This window comes from Canis aureus, chromosome 1, assembly GCF_053574225.1.
Source record: "Canis aureus isolate CA01 chromosome 1, VMU_Caureus_v.1.0, whole genome shotgun sequence".
Lineage (NCBI taxonomy): Eukaryota > Metazoa > Chordata > Mammalia > Carnivora > Canidae > Canis > Canis aureus.
This window is the reverse complement of record NC_135611.1, coordinates 10,734,956-10,742,426: the sequence shown is the minus strand read 5'-3', so window position 1 is coordinate 10,742,426 and position 7,471 is coordinate 10,734,956. Positions and strand designations below refer to the sequence as shown.

The 7,471-nt window shown below is 34.9% G+C and overlaps 1 pseudogene; it reads right to left on the bottom strand.

The window, feature by feature from the left end:
• Nucleotides 1–224: 224 nt before the first annotated feature.
• On the bottom strand, nucleotides 225–776 carry LOC144313009 (large ribosomal subunit protein uL6 pseudogene; annotated as a pseudogene).
• Between the last annotated feature and the right edge of the window lie 6,695 nt (nucleotides 777–7,471).

The window sequence follows — 7,471 nt, the reverse complement described above, 5'->3', positions numbered from 1 at the left end:
TTTTTATTTTACAATATATGAATTCCAGTAGATTAAAAAGGCAAATGCAATTGCAGTTTCTTTTATGTATTTATACTTTTTTAAAAGAAGAAGTCCCAAATCAATACAGCTTTTATTGCATCTTTGAAATATCACAGATAAGTCTAAAAAATCATCTGGCATCTTGTTCTTTTCTGTAGCTGGACAACTTGATCTTATTCATCAGCCAGTGAACTATTCCTTTTTCAGAAACAGCTACCATCTGAAAATTTTCTGATATTCTTGTTTTTTACTGTTGGACTTTTGAATCAAAGCAGCTGGGTTTGCTACAAGTCCAATGTCATTTCCTTCAAGAATTAACTTATCTTTCTGGGCTTGGGATACTGGACAAGCAACAGCTGGTCTCATCCAAGCCCTGCGGATGTATTTTTCACCCAAGAAATTTCAGATTTCAGTAAGAGAGAGCCATTCTTCTGAATAACAATGTTGATGGGGAAGTGAGCAAACACAGACCTCCTCATGTAACGGAAACCCAGTGTACCGCCCTTGGCCATGTTCTGCACGTGACTACAGGCAGTGTGGACAGTAGCCAGTTCTTTTCTATTTCCCACCATTTGTCAACTCAGGAGCATCTTCTTTTTCTTTCCAAGGAGTCTGACGAGTTCATTGCTTATGTGATTAAAGTCCCTCTGGAGTCCTTCACAATAACAGTGTGCCCCTTCAGAGTGATGTTGACATTTTCTGGAATGTCGACAGTCTGATTGCTGAGAATTATCTTCATTCTTGCAGTAGATGTGGCAAAGGAAACAATATTTTTGATGGTTTTCAAACTTTCTTGGGTATATGTTTCCATCCATTTCATTGATTTTCAACCTAAAGTACAGCCTTTAGCATTTCTTGTAGCTCAAATGGGTTGATGAGAATTTTCTCAGGTTTTGTTTCTGACACAGTATCTTTATTTCTTTTTTCCTGAGACAACTGTGAGACAACTATTCTTTTTTTCCTGAGACAACCGTCAGGCTAGAAAGGGTTTATAGACTTCTTGGTTGACAGTTTGGGTTTTTTGTTTTTGTGTGTCTTTTTTTTTTTTTTTTCATTCATCACTATAAAGATATTGGCCCAATATTCTCTAAAATCCATTATTTTTGAAGCCATGAATCCTTTGAAATATTGTCTCATTGATATGCAGTGGTATTTTCTTCTCACTGATTTTAGATGTTATCTTTCTCTTTTATTTACAGCGTTTTGGCTATAGTAGGTCTAGTCATAGTTTTCTTCCTTATTAACTTGCTTGAGGTTTTCTAAAGTCATTGAATAAAAATTTAACTTACAATAAAGTTGAGAAAATTTCAGTGATGATTTTTCTAATATCTTTTCAGTCCCATTCTTCCTTCTTTTTCCTCTGGAACTCCAAATATGTGTATGTCATTGCCTCTAAATATTACTAATAAAATGTGTAGTTTTTCAATCCTTTCTGTGTATCTGTCTTCAGGTTCACATCTCTTGCTATCTTCATTCTACCATAACAACATTAGACAATTTTGTCTTTTTAAATTTCAAATACTACTTTTTGTTAAGTTTTATTTATTGATTGAAATGTTCTATTTTTCAGATATTGCAGAATAATATTCCTTTATGACCCAAAACATGATTGGAAAAAAGCTGCTTTAAAATCTGGTCTTGGGGTGGTGCCTGGGTGGCTAGTCAGTCAAGCAGCAGATTCTTGATTTTGGCTCAGGGTCCTGGGTTCAAGCCTCCCATTGGGCTCCATGCTCAGTGAGGAGTCTGCTTGTCTCCTTCCTCTGTACCCCCCTACTCTCATGCATGCACTTGTGCTCTCTCTCTCTTTCTCAAATAAAAAAAAATCTTTAAAATACTGGTCTCATAATTCCAAAACCTGGATCTTCTCATAGTCTCAAATAATCATCTTTAGTACTGAATATAGCTTCCATCTCCATCTTGTATCATGTACCTCGGGAAAATTATTTCTTGGGAATCTGGGATTCTATTATTTTACCCCTAAGAAACGTTCTGTTTTGTTTGTGCTTATTAAGTAATTAATTTGGTTGTTCTCAGATTGAAAGTCGGACTTCTGAGTAGCAGGTCTACTTTGTTCATCTGTTGTGTCTTCATGTATACTACTAAGACACTGTCCTTAGCATCTGTGTTTAGGGTTGGCCAGATATGTAGGCAGAATTAATACATAGAAATTGTGCCCCAATCTCTTACAATTCCCTTTCCCAGTTTCTTTGGTCACTTTCCAGTGAAGTTTTCTCTTGGCCTTGTAGTGGCCATGTGCAGTACAGGTGAGGCCTGCCATCTGGCTAGAAGTGGTGAGAACAACCAATTCACCAGGACCGTTCCCTTCTACCAATGAGGAATTTCCTTGAAAGTTCTGCCACCTTTGGATCGTCCTCCAGTGTCTTCCAGTGGTTGTGTGCTTATTTACTTACCATTTATTTTAGTTCTCTGGAGTTTATAGCTGCTATCTGTAAACAGGCTGAAAAAAACCAGAGCTTACTTGGCTTGTACAGAAAGTGAACTCAAGCCAGGATAAAGACAAGATTTCAAAGTAATCAGATCATTCTAACTAGTCTCATGAGAGATAACATATTCATTTCCTCGAAGCTTTCATTGCCTTTTTAATAATTTACACATTCTATGCTTATTTTTTGCCCAGGTTTATTGAGGTATGACTGAGAATGGGTAGTATGGACATTTCAGCAATATTAATTCTTCCAATCCATGAACATGATAAATCTTAGCATTTATATGTCTCCTTCAATTTCTTTGAATGTTTTATAGTTTTCAGTGTACAGATCTTTCCTTGGTTTAAATTTAGTCCTAAGTATTTTATCATCTTCATTGTTATTGTGAGGGAATCATTTTATTTCTTTTTTCAGAAATTTAATTGTTAGTGTATAGAAATGCAACAGATTTCTGTATGTTAATTTTATATCCTGCAATGTTACTAAATTTATTGATTATCTCCAACAGTTTTTACTGGAGTCTTTAAGGTTTTCTTTTTTTTTTTTTTTTTTTTTTTAAGGTTTTCTATATGTAAAATCATGTCATCTACAGAGACAACTTTGCTCCTTCCTTTTACTTCTTATTTTTGTGTGACTTCTGACTAGTACTATGATGAATAGGAGTGGTCTTGTTCTTACTCTTTGAAGTAAAGCTTTCAATCTCTCACCATTGTGTACAATGTTAGTTGCTGCCTTGTCAATAAAGACTTTCTTTAAAAAAAAAATCTTATTTATTTATTCATGAGAGAGACACTGAGAGAGAGAGACAGAGACAGAGACACAGGCAGAGGGAGAAGCAGGCTCCATGCAGGGAGCCTGACGTGGGACTCGATCCCAGGTCCCCAGGATCAGGCCCTAGGCTGAAGGCAGCACTAAACTGCTGAGCCACCTGGGCTGCCCTATAAAGACTTTCTTATGTTGATGTACATTCTTTCCATACCCAATTTATTCAGAGTTTTTATCAGGAAAGAAATTAAATTTTGTCAAAGACTTTTACTGTATCTATTGAGATAATCATGTGATTTTTATTCATACTATTATTGTGGTATGTCAATTTATTGATATTTTGCATATTTAACCATCCCTGTGTCCCAAGGATGAATCCAATTGATCATGGTGTGTGATCCTTTTAATATGCTATTGAATTAGGTTTACCAGTAATTGTTGAGAATTGTTTTCATCTATATTCAGGGTATAGATTTTCTTTTCTTATAATGTCCTTATCTGACTGTGGTATCAGAGTTACGCTGGTCTGGTCAAATGAGTTTGGGAATGTTCCCTCTTCTGTTTTTTGGAAGAGTTTGAGAAGGACCAGTATTAATTCTTCTTTAAATGTTTAATGGAATTCACCAGTGAAACCATTTGATCTCAGGCTTTTCTTTATCGGGAGCTTTTTGATTATTAATTAAATATTCTTACCTATTATCAGTCTATTCAGATTTTACATTTCTTCATGAAGTAGGTTGTATATTTTTAAAAATATATCTATTTCTTCTAGGTTGACCAATTCATTGGTGTGTCTTTGTTCACAGTAGTGTCTCTTATAATCCTTTGCATTTCTGTGACATCGATTGTGATTTCTTTTCTATCTGCTTTATTTATTTGAGTCCTGTCTTTTTTCTTGGTAGTTTCAGCTAAAAGTTTGTCAATTTTGCTTACCTTTCAAAGACAGTATTAGTATCAGTATACTAGTAACTTAGCATTGTTAATCTTTTCTATTGTTTCCTATTCTCTCATGTATACAAATATTTATTATTTGCTTCCATCTACTAAATATGGGCTTAATTTGTTCTTCTTTTTCTAGTTCCTTGAGATGTTGCTTACTTGGGATCTTTCTTTTTTCTTAATATAGTCACTTATAGCTATAATCCTTCCTCTTACAATAGTTTTTGATGCCTTTACTAAGTGTTTGTTGTGTTCCATTTCGTTGTCTCAAGATATATTTTATATCCTTTTTAAAATTTCTTCTTTGATCATTTAGTATTTTGGTATTGTGTTGTTTAATTTCCATGTATTTGTGAATTTTCCAGCTTTTTCCTGTTACTGATTTCTACTGAAATCAAGAGGTGGGCAGAGTCACTGGCTGGTACTACTACAAGCAGAAATGTGGTCCACCATGGTCTGAATACTGCTTTCTCTTAAGTCCCACCCTTCCTCTGTGTCTCTCTCTGATTCCCATTTATTGAATCCCACAGATTCTTCAGTGATCTCTATGAGGCAAGACCCGAGTGGGCCTCCGGGGAAGCAGCCCAAATGTGAGGAAGCTGGATATGTACCTTGGGCTCTCTTTTCCTAGAGGACAACCCACAGGCCTAGGGAGCCTCACTTGGTGTGGCAAGGTGCCAGCCTTGGGGATGGTGATGTAATCAGAATGTATGTAGCCTCTCCTCTTACATACTACTAATACTTTCCTTCTCAGTCTCTGGAAGTCCAGAGAGGTGCTTCAGCTTCATCTCCAGGCTCTGATATTTTCATAAAGGTATCTTGTTTATGGATTGTTGCTAGTTGCTCTTCTTGTGAGAGGGACTGAAGTCAGGAATGGTCTATGTCACCATCTGCCTTGAGGACTGATGTGTAATGCACTGTTGTAGAGGTTCTGGACACAAATTTGTCTGGACACAAATACACAAATCTGTGTATTGGTCGTCTTGTCCTAAGTGGCCTGACATCTTAACACTGCCCTGTGCAAGAAGGAGCTGAATTCCCTGAAAGAGAAGCTGGGGGCAGCCCCGTTGGCAGAGTCAAAGCTGGAGCCAGATCCAGAACACCTGTTTTTGGCATTGCAGCTGCTACCAAAAGTTACGATAGTCTTTCATGAACTTTTAGAATAAAACCAATTTAATTCGATTAAAAAGGATATTAATACTTTTATTGCTAGTTGCAGAAGTTCAATCCATCTCCTGTTAATATTTGAAAGTAACAATGCCTTATAAAATAATATTTCAATGACTATGAGAGATATCATAATTATAATAGCAAGTAACCTAGGTTTGTCTTTACTGAAAAACTTGGGTAAAATAATATTTAGTCAGTAATGATCTGCGCTCAGGAGAGGATGGATACATCATGAATCCTCTAAATTATTTAATTTGGAAGTTACTCTATCTTTTCTATGGAAGATAATAAAGAACTAGGAACAAAAGTGGCAAAGTTAGTGATGAAACCTGGGATTTATCCTCTTTTTTCATTAATTGTCCAAGTTCTTTACTGAAAGTGAGAGAATACCAAAGATGTTTGTGTAAGTGGAGTCCGTTTGAATTGGTCTGGGTCTCCATGCTGAATAGTCTCTATAAACTGTGATTACATATTATTAACATACCAAAAATCTTCCAAATTATTTTCTTTTATTGCAGATTTTCTCTGGAAGAAGCTAGTAAGGAGTGTATCTTGTGATATGAGTTTTATTTCAAGGTTATTGAAGAATCACAAGGAGTGCAGTCAAATGGAAAACTGATGAATAATATCCAGAGGGCACTGCTAGCAAGATAACCCCATTGTTTTAAGACACTTGAAAAATGATGGTAAGGAATCATTTCAAATCTAGTTTGGTGTTAGTGAGAATAAAAATATATTTCAAAAGACAACCACTCTTTTATCCAAGTTTAACTATAAATTGTAGATTTGTAACCTTCCAATTCACAATGAATACCTATCATTTTAAAATACATTTAAGACCACTTTGGACATTTGTGTATTTTTGTTTAATAGAAAGTATTTGGGTAATTTTAAGGATGTTTTTACATACCAATTTTACACATGACAATGTACCACTTGGAAAGATCACCTATGTTACCTGGGTATTATTTTTTGTATAGCCAGACTAGGTGATCACAGAGATTTCTTCCAATTCTAAAATTATTTCTCCAGTTGAACACTATTATTTACTGTTGTCTAGAAATTAAAAACTCCTAACCTGATAAAGTTAAGCCCTAAGATACACAAATTCATAAAAATACACAAAATAATATAAATGAAAATGTGAATAAACATGTACTCATCAATCAACTGAAGAAAACAAACATTTTTATTTTATCTTTGGAAACCCCTATGTAGCTCTAAGAAAGTTAGCCTTACATTCAGTGTCTAAGACTTAGCCAGAAAACTGCATGCTTACTCTTTTGATGAATGAGAAGACAAATATCATGCCTACAACTGAAATGAGAAAGAGAGAGAAGTACAGAAAAGAAAACTATGGGAGAGCAAGATCAAAATCTGTATATAAACTCTGGCCAAATTTCTGGCAAATCCAGAAACTAGGATGGCACACAACAGCCTTGGGCACACCAGATAAGGCCATGAGAACTGAAGGCATATTTCAACTGCTGTTGACAAAAGGGAGGCAGAATTTGAAGTCTCAGTTTAGCCAAACTAACCTTTTAAAGTAAAGAGTTAAACACCACTGTGATTTTAATCTTAGAATAGGAGGGAAAATATATCTGAAGAATCAGCACACAAAATTTCTCTCAGTTTGATGAAAGGTATATATTTATAGATTTAAAGAATAAATACAAAGCAGAATAAATACAAAGAAAGTAACCCACAGGCAAATCATAAAAAACTGTTTACAAACAAGCTGAAAGAAAAATTTCAAAGTACAGATTTAAAAAAAAAAAACACTTTAAAAGTACATGGGGACAATTGCATGAAGGATTGATATGACCTTTCATCAAAATCAAAAGAAACCAGATGATACATTTCAAAATTTCTTTCAAAATATCTTGTAAAAATTAATGGAAAATGACAATATTTTCCAACGAGAGAGAGAAAGAGAGATAGAATGCTTTCTCGGCAGTTCTGGAATATGGTAAGCTTTCAAGAAGTCCTTCAGGTTGAAGGGAATAGTAAGAATATGCATTATATGAGCAAACTTGACCTAATTGACAATTATAAAATATTTCACCTAACAGTTTCAGCATATTCCTTCCTTCCAAGTTCATAAAATAGTTTTCAAGATAGACCATATT